General features: G+C 31.5%; 1 protein-coding gene and 1 long non-coding RNA gene across 25 annotated transcripts in view; one reads left to right on the forward strand and one right to left on the reverse strand.

The window, feature by feature from the left end:
• mtd (TLD domain-containing protein mustard) overlaps positions 1 to 15,549 on the forward strand; it is a 141,346-nt gene that overhangs the window by 84,057 nt on the left and 41,740 nt on the right. The gene's annotated exons all lie outside the window — the stretch shown is intronic.
• LOC143202918 (uncharacterized) overlaps positions 1 to 15,549 on the reverse strand; it is a 196,216-nt gene that overhangs the window by 73,109 nt on the left and 107,558 nt on the right. The gene's annotated exons all lie outside the window — the stretch shown is intronic.

The raw sequence follows: 15,549 nt of genomic DNA on the forward strand, positions 1-15,549 counted from the left end.
GCGTCAGAACATGTAACCAAATCGGTCTATAAAGTTCGATTTATATTGGTACTGACCGACACCGTTGCCATATGTCGATGTAATTAACAGGTCAATTGAAAAGTCCCCGGCCTGATACATAGATAGCGCTACTAGAATTAAATCCGTATATTTTTTAGTTAGTCCTAACCTTCAAAAGATGCTTGTATAAATTTGACAGCTGTCAGATCATTAGTTTGTGAATTATAGCATTTTGAGTGAAGCAACTTTTGTTTTTGTGAAAAATGGAAAAAAAGGAATTTCGCCTGTTGATAAAATATTGCCTTTTGAAGGGAAAAATACAGTTGAAGCAAAAGCTTGGCTTGATGCCAAGTTTCCGGACACTGCCCAGGAAAATCAACCATCAAGGATTGGTATGCTTAGTTTAGACGTGGTGAAATGAGCACCAAAGACGGTGAATTCAATGGACACCTAAAAGAGATTGCCGACGAAAACATTAAAAAATTCACAAAATTATCTTGAATGACTGTAAATTGATATTGAATGAAATAGCAGACACTCTAAAGATATCAACTGAACATGTACATCATATCATTCATGAATATTTGATGATTGTATTCTACAGATCTGGTTCCCAACGACTATTTCCTGCCCTCAGGTCCCAAAAGAATGTTCTATGGGAAGAAATTTTCGCCAAATGAAGAGATGATCGCCTAAACTAGGGCCTATTTTGAAACCCCAACTCAACAATAACATTCTACACAAATATCTGATTATTATAGATAAAAAAGATACGTGAGAACATTGTAGGGGCCTTTGAAATTTAAGGATCTCCCCAGATTTCGTAATCAGATTTTGATTTGGTTCCAATGGGACCACCTCGGAAGTGCACCCTTTCGAATAAAAAAAGAGTTTTGAAAATCGTCCTTTTTTGAAATCGAATAAAGATGGGTATAGATATTTGGGAAAAATAACCGTGAAGAATTTGATTATAAACAAAATCACATTCCCCCAAATGGATGATCCAGTTGTTTTTCCTAGTACGTAATTATTATATAGCTATTGAACTTCGGAGGATTTGCGAGCTCGTCTAGTTTCTTGTGTTATTATGAAGAAAACAGAAGAAAAATTGACACTTATGAATCGAAATGCTTGAGCCTGAGACTTAGGATTGTCATAAGTAAACCCTTTTAATTAATTATTGACCAATAAACTCCATTAAACTTTTTAGCATATCATTTTTAAACGGTATCAGACAATTGCAGATTTAGCTAGTTCTATCTATCATATAACTCCACGCTTCGACTAAATCCTACGCATCTGCCGGATAATCCACTTATTTGTCGATCACATCAAGTGTTTATTACAATTATTTTGCATGAATGTTATCTACACAATAACGCTACTGTTTACAGCGTTTAATTAAAAAACATATATATCATCGATCATCGATGACACATTGTTATTTTCACTTTTAACCGATTATTTTTTACGTCGCGCTGATGTGACTGAAATATATAATGTCACCTTTTGCGAAATCAGATTTTATTAAATTATATAATGTTTGGCCCAAAGCAAAAGGCCACGTCTATTATGCAACGATCGATATAACAGATCACCTCGGAAAGTTGCAAAAACAAATATCAGTTTTGTTTACATGCGAAACCAATTTATTAGCTTTTTAATTTTTTTCCCTTGTTTCAATCTACTTATTTTAATTTTCGGAAAAACAATTCAAACAAAAAAAAGTTTCAGATACCTACAAAAAAAGTTTTTGTAGGTATCTGACGGTGGCTGAAGTACTTATGACTCCTAAACCAGGAAAGTCAGCTCAGGACACAGGGTCATACCAGTCAATATCACTATTGCCGACGATGCCTAAATTATTTGAAAAACTTCTGTTAAAAGGGGTAAAACGGGGAGGGGGGAGGAAGATAATCATATTCCGGATCATCAATTTGGTTTCAGCAAACAACATTCCACGATTGATGAGGTTCACAGAATCACCAATGTCATAGAAAAATCACTAGGCGAAGATACAATTTGTTCTGCGATATTTTTAGATATTGCTCAAACTTTCGATAATGTTTGGTATGAGAGCATAAGATTAAAATGTTTCTCCCTGACCAATGTTCAAACATTTTAGAACCATATCAATCCTAGCCATTGGAAATAACAACTAGCTATAGGGAAACTAGCTTTAGATATATTACTAAATACATTTAAAACAGTAAAATATTAATCAGATAAAAAAGACATTAAATTCAGTAATATAAACTCATAACCAAGGTGAATCAATTAGAAAACATATGTTTCTATTAAACGATCGACTGGTATGTTGCCAAAGATTACATTAAAACGTAAAATAAAAATTGACAGCTATAATTAAGAATAAATAGTTGTAAATATGAATTTGGGACACGAAAATAAAAAGAAATATCTACGCGAACATAATTAAAATGGCTCGATAGTTGATGGAGCAGATATAATTAGGTAGATCAATAAATAGGACAGGGATTTTTCATCAGTATTCTGAGAATTTAAATCAAAATACATAACAGATAAATAAAATCTAGAGCGACATTTTTAGCTGGAGATGTAGATTTGCTGGACTTCTCCATATTCTAAAATTGTCTATTTGTTCAAGAATTTTGAACCACCATAACTTCATTCACTCATCAAGAAAGTAATTTAAGTAATGTCCGAACTTCACAGATCGCTCTTAAAGATTAGGCCAAAAACACAGTAATCGTTATAAAAACTAAATAAAATTAAACAAAAACCTTATTTAACCTATCTACTACACGTATTTTATATTCTACTATATACACACAATTTAGCTTAATACCCAGCTAAACCTATTTATCTATTTACAATATAACTACTTTTAAAATTTTTGGTTGGAATATTATCATTTTTGTATTCTTTGGGCTCAGCAACGACTTCAAAGTGGTCAGTTGGTGGTAGTTAAAATAATGTTGTAAATAGATAAATTGGTTTAGGTAGGTATTAAGCTAAATTGTGTGTATATAGTTGAATACAAAGTACGTGTAGTGGATAGGTTAAATAAGGTTTTTGTTTATTTTTATTTAGTTATTACAACGATTATTATGTACATATTTTATTTTAAAATGTTTTTCTTTGTGTTTAAAAATCTAAGTTTGATTATTTTTTAATTTGTAGTAAGTTCCTTATTTATCTTTTGAAGGTTCAATTTTTTTGTTAAAAATATTTTATTTCTTAATTCACTCTAAATGTATCATTGTTATGACAACTTCAATCATCTTCGTTTCATTAGATCAACGTAGACGTCTAATGGAAAGTCATAACAAACAAATCAACACTTTTGACAGCAATTATTTTGCGCATTTGCTTCGATTAGAACCAGATGCAGTACCAGCCGCTAAATTGCCATTTTAAATGAAACAATTTATGTTTTGAACATCTATTAACAAATCATTATTTTAACTCTGTACGATTTAACTATTTGCATTGGCAAATATTCATCGACATTAATTAAACAGTCGCCATATTATTAGCTGTTCGAGTAGTATAATATAGGGTATCCCAGAAATTAATCATAAAGGAATGAACGATGGTAGGTTAAATTGGAAACGTCATATTAGACAAGAGGCAGAGCAGATTTGAATTAAAGTCAAGAAACTGCACTCTCAACTTAACCTAAAATCAAAGAGATTGGTTTATTAGTCAATCATAAAGTCAATTTGGATTTATGGTTTGCAAATATGGGGTCTCAGTAAAACATCAAACCGACTAGTAATCCAACACAACCAAAACAAAGTTCTACAATTAGTTCCCAATGCTTATCGCTACGTAACCAACAAGAAGCTGCAGGATGACTTCGAAAACAAATGGATATACGAAGTGATCCAAGATTTCTCTTTAAAACATGAAATAAGTCCAATAAATCACAGCAACGTAACATCAAAACAAAACAGCTACTGCACAACATGCAGGACATCAGAAGGTTGAAGCGAACTAAACCACACAAACTTGTTTAGTGTATAAGTGTATTCTTAGAAAATTAGAAATTAGAAAAAGTGTATTCTTAGAATTCGTACAAAATCAGAAGATTCCGAACTAAACCACATGAAACTGTTTAGTGTATAAGTGTATTTTTAACTTTATCTTAAGTAGTTTTAGTTTTATTGTAATTTGGGAAATACCTACTGATGTATTAATCCCGTACTCGTCTTGCTTGTGTATTAATTCAAATAATAAATAATCAGTAGTAATAAATTAATTTGTAAATAAATAATAATTAATAATAAATTAAGTATATCTTAGTACTTATTAACGAATGAAGAGATGAAACAAACTTACCAGTTCCCCATGATGAAAGACGCCTTTTCTAGAATTCTTTTTAGAAAATGGAACATTAACATCACCTTCTTTAGCGCCAGTTAATAAATATAATTATGGTATGTTTAATTAACTTCATCTCAAGTAAAGCATGATCAACAGACGTATATTCATTCACGGCACTTATCTATCAGCTGAAACTTACGTAGTTTTAAAGTATAACTAATGTTTTGTTTTTGTATGAATTCTTCAGTAATTGTCTTTTGAACAGCAACACAACAATTTTAAAGATCTTTCCCACTGCCTGTTACCATTAAGAGTTTTAGTATCTTTCGAGATATGCGTCTTTAAAATCGTCTATTAACAAATACCGAAATTCCTCCAACGTTATGGTATATGTTGCAACATGAAAAGATAATTGATCTAAAGTGATTTTTTTCATTCGAGTTCACCAGCCACATAACGCTTGTTTTTATTTTTCTTATTATTCTTCGGTAATAAATGTAATTGTTTTGGCATTGATGGTTGTGAAAGTGCTCATAGTTCTTCTATGCGCACTGTTTGACCCCATCGGTAACTATATCCACGCCTACTCGATCTCAGGTAGATCGACGTTTTTTACGCAATGTTTTCCGTGCAATTATTATCCATCTTATTTATAACTTTATTCTGATAGCATTTATTATTTTAATACCTGTTTATTTATCATTGTTTGTGTGTTATATTGTACATGTTTGCATGATTCTCCTCGGCTAAAACATTTTATTTGCATTGATGAGTTTTATGAGTTTTAATTCCAAAAAATGATAATGTATTAAGGAGATTTAAAGAGATCGTAATAAATTGATTTATAATTCATATTATATTCAAAATATCTAATAAAAAATGTATTTAATATTTTCGATATTTATTACTTTTGTTGTTTGATCTAAAAAAACTTCGTAACGATTTAAAAATTGCGATCTCAAAGAACTTTAAAACAACTTAGTAGTTGATGACTTAACTGTTTCCAGACGTAAGGGTAAAGTTCCAAAAGGGGGGAGGATGGTTACCACACGAACTGACTGAAAATACCATTTCATGATGTTTCAGAATCGCAGTTTCATTGATTGACAGGCAAAAAGAAGAGTATTCTGTAGCAAATTAAAAAAATATGAAGCTAAAAAGGTATGTTCAGCAATATCCTCAGATATAGCACAAGCCTTCGATAAGGTATGGCATACGGTCTTGTTCATAAGCTACAGAAAATGTTACGGAAACAACACACTAAACTATTAAAATCTTATAATACAGCGAGAATGTTTAGTCAAACAAGAGGAAGCCTACTTTATAATAAAAGCTAAAACAGACGTACCACAAGGAAGTGTATTGGGGCTAATTTTTTACCTACTCTATACATGTGAAAAACCACAAAGGAAAAATATCACGATGGCTACATTTGCTGAGGACACTGCGATTCTTACTATCGGAGACAATAGCGAATAAGCCACACGAAAACTACAACTAGCAAGTGACAAGATAAATGAATGGATCCTTATAATAAAATGTCCAGTATAAATAATTGAAATTAACGAAAGTAAATCTGTACATATACAGTTCACGTATAATCAGACCACACAAGCATCAATAGCAATAAATAATACTATAATTCCATTTAACAATAACGCTAAGTATCCCGGAATGAATATTGATGAAATTTGTTTTTATTAATATATTGAAACGTCAACAATCTGCCCATGGGCAATGAGTATTATTGTTTGATTTCCGTTATATAATATAACCATCCTTACATGTAGAATATCACTTCAGTAAATGATCTGCTGTACAATTTATAATATAAATGTTATTCTAATGACTATTCTAACTTATTCTAGAAATTATTAAATTTCATTCTATTGGTCTATTAACCAATTCGTATGGTAGTTTATCACTGTCATCGCGCACATTTAACTGTTTGGCGAGTGCATTAGGATGCACTAATAGTCTTTCAGAGTACTTCGCACTAGCATTTCGAATCACACTCCTTATGGGTTCTATGTGGATATTGCGTTGAATCAGTTTATTGGACACGTATTATGGGGCATCGACGATTACTCGCAACATTTTATTTTGGAACCTCTGGAGGATATCTATGTTAGATTTGCTAGTAGTTCCCCACAGTTCAATACCATAGGTCCAGATGGGCCTAAGTATTGACTTATACAGCAAAACTTTGTTATCTAATGATAATTTAGATTTACGCCCTATCAGCCAATACATTTGGTTTAGTTTAAGCCCAAGCTGTTTGCGTGTTGTCACTATATGTTTTTTCCAAGTCAGACATCGATCAAAATGCATTCCCAGATATTTAACGCTGCCTGCTTGCGGAAGTTCATGATTATTCAATTTTACTGACGGACATCTTCTTCTGCAAAGGGTGAATGTCATATGGATAGATTTTGTCTCATTTGCTTTGATGCGTCACGTTTTCAACTACAATTCGACTTTGTTAAGATGAAGTTGGAATTGGTTTTTGTGGCTGATACGGATCCTCGTGTAATAATAAAACCGTTATGTCGTCGGCATATATTGCAACAGTAGTGTTTCGTGAGTTCGGTAGGCCAGCTCTATACATAAGATGTATCAATGGGCCGAGAACACTGCCCTGCGGAACACCCGAATATATGGGGTGTAGGTCAGTGAATTCGTCACCCTGTTTGACAATATAATGTCTGTCTGAGAGGTACGATTTCAGCAATTGAAAGTGTCTTTGGGGCAAAAGCTTTTTCAATTTGACGTGCAATCCAGTGTGCCAAACCTTGTTGAAGTCCTGAGAAATATCGAGAAATATAGCGGAGCAATATTTTGATGCAAAATATAAGGAATATATCAAAAATAAGAGGAAAGAACTCGAATTAAAATATAGGAAGGTATTGGTTAATTGGAAGAAAATCACAATTATCCGATATTCCGCGAAAACTAATATAAATACATAACACTGAGAAGTATTGTAGGTGCACCGAAATACTACAGGACTGACTACTTACACCGAGTGCTTTAGGTGCCGAGGAAATCAAGAGAATTGCAAGAGTCATGAGGACAAACTCCATTCTCATGTTAATATATGTATAATACAACTCCTGGATAACACCAGAACAGGACATAGACTCGAAAGAATCGAACCATTTAATTTTGAGTAGTGTAATGTAGTGGGGTCCATTTAATAGAAAAACAAATAGTGTCAATGCATACACATTATTATACTAGAGACTAAAATAAGGCCGATGGGGTATATATCATCTAGATTCAAGTTATCTAAAGAAAAGTTGTAGGTGTGCTACAATTCCAAACGCTAAAAGTTATAGATTACTCCAATATTCATGGTCATAAAGCTTTACTGTGTGGTGTGATCAGTAAGCTGCTTAAAGCCGAATAAAATTGGTATTAAAAATGTCTACCTCAAAAAATCAGTAATTGCGAGTAACAAAGAAGAGTTGTGCAAGATACAGACGAATGGGAGGTTTTACCTCACCGGGCGTACTCACCAGACATAGTACCTTCTGATTACCACTTATTTAGCATAGTTTGCATGGTTGATAAGCACACGTTTTCGTGCAAAGTGCTCGGTAATTAGATCGCTGCCTAACCAACATCGTTCTTTGTGAAATAAATGAAAAATATATCATATACCCTATACTTAGTCTCTCTCATATCACTTTACTAATCACTTGAATAAACTGTGACTATTTCTTTAAATGCTAATTATATTTTATGTTAGTTATAAATTATATTTTACGTTTTCACTTTGTACATAAAAAAAATGCCAATTACTTTCTAGGTTTTTTCGTATTTTTACAATTATACCGAACTATCACTATATAGTTAGTACGCGAAAAAAGCAAATTGCCATAAAAATAATATTGAAGACCAACAACGACAAAACTCATATTCTTTTATCCGTTTTAATTATTAACAAAAAAATGTTCAATTAAAATTGAATACATGATACCGTTTAGATGGGCTGGTTTTGGTATGTGTGACACTTTCTCATTTTCACTGTTAATATCGCAGAGAGATACAATACGATGTTTTTTGTGATTCTAAAATGTTTTAAAAACACGTACTTTTCCCCGTCTTACATGCAACCAGTCTATTTCTACGATAAAAGGTCATTAGTTTTGCAATCGATATAGGAAACGATTTGTTAATATAATATTTTCATTTGGTGTACGAAGAAAACAGCTACAGGAAAAGAAAGTAAAGATTCTTGTTCCACTTTTCGTTCAAAAAACGATATTTATAATAATCAATCCTGTTTATGATTATATCGTTTTATATTGCCTATCATAAAATCGCATTCTTTAGTTTGTGGGTATGGTATTTAATTGTACAGAGCTCGTTCAGTAACTAAATTATACAAGAGAAAGATGAATATTCTTCAGAAAATATCTGCAAAGAGATAGTTCCCAAGCTCTAAGTTGATCACTGGCCACTCGGTAGTCTTAATGCCGAAGCTCCATCAAAAACCACCGTGTATCGCGGGTTTAGTGAATTCATTTCCAAAATCGGCAGTTGTGCTGTGTGCGAAATGATTAATCAAGATAGTCATGTCACCTATTGTGAAATTGAGGCATCTCTAAGCAGTAGTTCCACTAGCATATATGCCATTTTACATGAACACTTAACTGTGCGAAAGGTCTCGCGAAAGTAACAATCGCAGTGCTTGGAAAGACGTTTATAAACTCGTAACAGGTAACGAATCATTGATATATTCGTATGAGCCCGAAAGTAAACAGCGGTCGACTGTATGGGTGTTCCAAGATGAACCAAATCCAACAAAAGTTGTTCGCGCACGAAGCACTGTTTCTTCGGGAAAACTGGTCATATTGCAACAATGCTTCTAGAGGATCGTCTAACAGTAAATTCTTATTGATACACAACCATTTGTTTGCCAGAAGTATTCGGTGAAATAAGGAAAGCAAACAAGAGACGCCGGATTGTTCTTCATCATGACAATGCGAGCTCTCACACATCGGCTCAAACAAGAGACTATTTGAGCACTCAAAACATCGAATTGATGGGTCATCCTCCGTACAGCCCCGATTTGGCACCCAATGACTTCTTTTTGTTCCCATGCGTCAAGAACAAACTGCGTGCTCAACGATTTTCATCGCCCGAAGAAATTATTGAAACGTTCAAAAATCATGTTTTGAAGATACCTCATTCGGAATGGAATAAATGCTTTGAAAATTGGATTAAGCGTATGCAAAAGTGTATCGATCATCGTGGCGAGTACTTTGAAAAACAATAAAAATATATTCGCAGTTTTTTTTTTTCGTATTCCCGATAGTCTTCTAAGTTGACCACTGGCCATTCGGCAGGCTTAATGCCGAGGTTTCTGTGGTTCGGAGCCTACTTTAAGCAGTAGCTCCTGATAAATCCTAGATGGTAAAAAGATACATATTATAAACTTTATTTAGTATGTACCAGTTTAGTATATACTTCAAACTTATATTCATCCTTAATAATATCATAATTAACGTAGTTGAGCATATACGCATTTATTACAACTTAATTGTATTAATTTATTTACAAAATTTAAGACATTTATAAGAAGACAAACAGTTATATCCACTGCGTCCCACCTAATAAAAACTCAGTCAGGATTAAATAGTCTTATCTTTATTAACTAATTAATTACTTTTCAACGTTGTTTTTTTGTTCTCATATATGCGTTCAAATTTGTTTTTAAAATTCGAATTGTGACCATTATAAAATTATTTTTTTGTCGGCCTAAACTGCGTTACAGAAATATTCAGTTCATATAAAACAAACCCCATATAATCCTTTACGTAATGGGTATGTTTATGCTTCAGCTATAATGTAACCATTAATTGATGCAACATAATACAATAACAACGTCATGTGTTAATCATATAAATTATCATTAAACCGTTTCAGCAGCAACTCGATTTGCGAGTATAATAAATGGTTAGATTAACGAACGCAATAAAAATGCCGAATACATTTAAATAAATATCAAATATTTCAGATTTTTATTGCGTGTACGAGCGCCATAAATTATTCAGTTTCGCGCTACTAATTAATTGTTTTACGTTTTACTCACTATTTTAATTAACAAAATATGTCTGACGTAGTTAATCTCATATAAATGGTGTCTCTAAATTAAAAAAAAAACAAGGAAAGGTTTTGCAAGGGACAGTTTTAGCATAGCCGAAACTGAAATAATATACGAAGTAATATATATGAAAGCAAAGCACATATCACACCTATAAATTAATTTTAAAGGATTTACAACAGATAGTGTTCAATGTTGAGGCTTCAATTTACAGTATGTGTCATTTCGTCGAGGTGTGAACAAGACATTTTTTCAGTGGGTTGAAAATGTCTGCATTTGTACCGATTATATCGAATTTGCAAAAGCTTATGGGAACCATGCTCCATCCATTTCATCATATGAATACTGGTTTTGAGGTTCCGCAGTGGTGATTTTGACACCGAAGACAAAGATGAAATCATCAATGGGGATTGCTATCGACTGCAATTGAACCGAGCTTTGTGCGAAAAACGACCCGAAAACTTGAAAATATTAAGTACTACTCCACGCAGGGTATTCTCCAGACTTTGCTTCTTCTGATTACCACTTGTTCCGACATATGAATCGTGGCCTGTCTGAATAGCTGATGGGAAAGATGGGAAAAAACACTTTATAAATATTATAATAAGATAAAAATATTGTAACTGGTAATTAACCAACAGTTGTGGGTCGCCCTATATATATATATATATATATATATATATATATAGTCTGAAAAAAACTCTGAGTCTTATCTAGATGGCGGCACTTCAAATAAAAAAATTATCATCAAATGTTTTGGATCTTCTATTACGCAAATGAACAACATAAATTATTCAGTCCAACGCTTCTAATTGTTTATAATGATTTAGTTACTATTTTAATTAAAATATGTTTTTCCCATGTACATTACATTACAGTTCATTAAAATATATTCAGGGTGACTTATTGGTAGCGTCCAAAACAAACATGTTATTCGATCCCATCGATATTTATAAGTAGCGTTGGTAACTATCGACGGAAAACCGTCGAAACAGTCGATATATTTTCAGTCAAATGCACGGTTCGACTGTTTTGTTCAATTCGTGATGTCAGACGAAGATGTACGAACCCTTTCCTTTATAAATTGTGAGAGAGGAAAAGACGAAGATAATTGCTTGGAGCAGTTCATTTTAAATTATGCTTATATTTTCCAATGGTAGTTCCTTCACGTACTAACTTTAGAAAAAATAATTACTGAATACTATTAACATGCAACTATTCATTTTAAAAGAAGTAGAATTACTTTTATATTTGAATATACTGTGATCTGTAAAAAGGAATGGAATAATACACAAATGTTTTATCGTATTTAAATATATAAAATTGCTATAAAAATTAAATATGTACCTAATCATAGAAAGAAACAGTAATTCATGGCATAATTAAAAATGATCGCACAATAACTACTAGAGCTTTTTAAATAAAGTAAATGCTGTATTTATTATGGAACGGAAATATTTTTTAACAAAAATCACGAGAGTAATGGAAATATTATCTATTATTGCAATAAAAACAGTCAAAAGTATTTTACTATTTATCATTCCCAATTTTAATCTTTTTACCCTATTACGTTAACAATCTTGAAAGATATCGTTCCAAAATACTGCTATTCATATACAATATACTGTTATTTACAAGCAAATTACCAAATAAATCATAAAACTATATATAAGCAAACTACAAAATAAATCATAAAACTATATATATTACATACAAATCTATGTAAGCATAAATTGAGTACATTTTTGTCAAGCTCGCGGCTAGGACGACAGAACGTTAAAAATCAGTCGAATGAAACTTGTAGAACCAAAAATAGTAACTAAAAGTATACGACTGAAATAGTCGCTAGTAAATAGTAACAACATAGTAAACAGTAAATAGTAAACAGTCGATAGTTCCCAATAATATTTATAAATCATCTCTTAAAATTACATAAATTTTCATTTGATTTCAATGATACTATTTTCAAAATAACAATTTTTTTTTAGTTTTCATATAAATGGAAACATATTTCAAATAAATAAAATATATAATCTGCTAATATTTATAATATAATAATTTATGAATGAGCATATAAAAACGTATGCTATTTAAACGGTCCAAAGCAACATGGTGACTGAAATATTATTTCAGTTTTATTCATATTTCCAATGCGAATTTCAAACATTAGTCAGTGATATATGTGCTTTTTTGATTAGTGACTTTTTGCCAGTTCTTGTAAAACTATAATTACATCATAGTAGAACTTCTGGCAGAAAAACTGAACGAAATGATGTGCCTTTTATCTTAATGAAACCTGCTTTAAATCAACATATTTTTCTCCAGAATGTTCCATGGACTATAATCTTCTAAACGAGCTTTTTCTATAGTATGGCTTCATTGAACACCACATGATAGGAAAATTGGGTTGGAAATACGTACCACTTCCAAACTTTGCACTCCAATACCGACCGTTTTGATTATTTTCATATCCATTAACATGAAAATAAACTTCATAAACGTTCAATTGTCTGTGTTACGAAGTTAGGCACCTAGTTACCTAGTACTAGCATACCTAGTTGAAAGATTCGGATAGCCGAGAAGAGACTGATAAAAAGTATTCATGTTTTCATTCGTTTTTGGTGACTTTAGTCGTTCAGGTTTTGGTTTTTATATTGTTACACCAGTCCCCTCAAGCTTGTCAAGTCTCAGCTACTGATTTCTCAAGAGTTCTGATTCGTAGCATTCATATAGCAACCTACTACTGCTACAGTGTGGGACAAACTTTTGCTTAGAAATTGTGTGTATGTAACTGACACTTTCTAAATAAAGTTGGTTAGCAGATAGACCTAACACAAACGATATATTATCGTTTAGTCATATTATTAAAATTTAAATATTAAATGTTAATGTAAACACCAAAATTCGAACGGACCAATCGAAACAAAGAATTTATGTGGACTTTTAACAATTTATTATCGCCTACCGGCACAGCATATTCACGAGGATTTAACGTTTTGATAGAGTAAATTTAATTTGTCTTCTGACGTTCGAAGACGTAAAGGTGTAAACCGAACAATCTAAATATTTAACCGATTAATTCATTCAAACAAACAGTCCCGAATCAACTGGTAATAAAATGTTCGAATTCGAACTCCCAACAATTAAAGTAATTGGTGATGTCGAAAAAACGTTATCGTAAATAACGAAATAAAATAAATGATCTTTCTGTGAAAATAACTCTAACATAATATATAAAATTCAATTTTGTTTAATTTTTTTCTATACTAGTTTTTGAAACAGTCTTTCATCAAAAATATATTTGTGGATAGAGAGGGCAGAGGATTCTTATGGATACAATTTTCGTATATTCATTCACAGCTGAATATTATACCTTTCAATAAATTAATTTGTTGTTATGTAAATTGTGTTATTGATATATTACGCTATTTATCATATTATTTAGCTACGTTTAGAGCTGGCAACACTGTCTGATTATACGAGTGTCCTGCTGAAATAGACAAGGTTTATTCATAGGGAAACCTGGCATGCGCATTAAAATTTGATTGCCACGTTACCAGTTCTTATAAATTATATGTATATTTCAAGAAATATGTATACAGTCCATCCAAAGTTGCTGTGAACATACGTCATCAAAATGTTTAATATATTGTCTGTCGCAATTTCTAAATTCGTTTAAGTATCAGACAATATTTTCCTTCTCATTTTATTCTAGTTAAAAAGAGACGAAAAAGTAAACAAATATGCCTGTCAAAGTCGTCCGGTTGTCAGACGTTTTCGACATTTTTGAATGCAATAGTTATAGGAGGTTATAATTCTAACCTATAAGCTATTATGGCTGTATAATTAACTGTAGTTTTTAGATGTACTATAATGTTAAAATAAATTATATTTGATAACATTTTTGTTCAATTATTTTATTTAGATTAGAATTTTGTTGTATGTCAAAGCCAAATTGAACTAAAACTCAGAGTTGATGCGTCAACACTTCAACGTTTTAACCTCACAAATTTAGATGACGTATATACAAAATAACTTTGAATGGGCTATAGATGTATTCAACCTTTTAAAATGAAATAACTAGCAATTAAATGTCGAAATATTGGTTGAGTTTTAAATTAAATGGCTATTATTTACTTGTCTATATTATTATTTAGTCGCCGACCTCTGAAGGTTTTATAAAACAGCACACCAACCGAAAAAAAATTGGATTATGTTTGTTAATTCTTTTATTAAATTTATATTAACGAACATATTCAACTACCTGATAATATCCTATAAGGTTTGACGAAAATAATCCAACTAATTTAAATATTTAAACGATAAATTCACTTAAGAAACAGTTAGGAATGTAAAAAAACATACATCAATTCGGACGTGATACAATTAAAATAATTGTTGTTATTGAAACGTTTACAGCTGATGGTAAAAACAAAACGGCGTTTTGTTATAAATAAAAAAGGGAAAATATACGATCGATCTCTTATTGAAGCTGTTAATTAAACTTTCGAAAAGAAACGTAAAAATATATATCGAGTTTAAATGTATTTAAAGCTATTTATACTTGTAAAATTAATGGATCTTGGTTAAATTGGTGCGAGATTTCAAATAAACATAAGCCTTTCTTTTCTTTTTGTTATTTGCGTCGAGGTTTTCAAATGAGGTACATAAATCTAAAGATTCGTTGTAATTTACAGTTCGGTTGTGGGGAAGAGGATTTAAATATATTAAGTGATTGTATCCTGACCATTTTTTAGCTTTAAAAAGGCATTTATTCAGTAAAAATTGGTACAATACTTATTAGTTAGTATATGTTTTACAGCAACTTTTTTCCATTTTTTTAACATGACAAGGAAAGGGGTTTTGACCTGAAATTAATGTTCTTCAAAGATTTTTACATTATTGAAACCAAAATCTACAATTGGGATACACGTTTGGTCAGTATTCGAATTCTATTTCTTTTTTTTTTTCTAAATGATGTCCAGTGCAGCAAAATGAGTTAAATTTTTGGTAAAAAATAGCAAAGAACCACTGAGGGAAGACACATTATCGTGATAATAAACACAGTTCAGTTAGATATAAGGAAAACTCTATATACTAAAATATATAAGACAATAAAAAAAAATTTG

Source organism: Rhynchophorus ferrugineus, unplaced genomic scaffold, assembly GCF_030347505.1.
Source record: "Rhynchophorus ferrugineus isolate W39M unplaced genomic scaffold, kcgeb_rfMv2 rfM9, whole genome shotgun sequence".
Lineage (NCBI taxonomy): Eukaryota > Metazoa > Arthropoda > Insecta > Coleoptera > Curculionidae > Rhynchophorus > Rhynchophorus ferrugineus.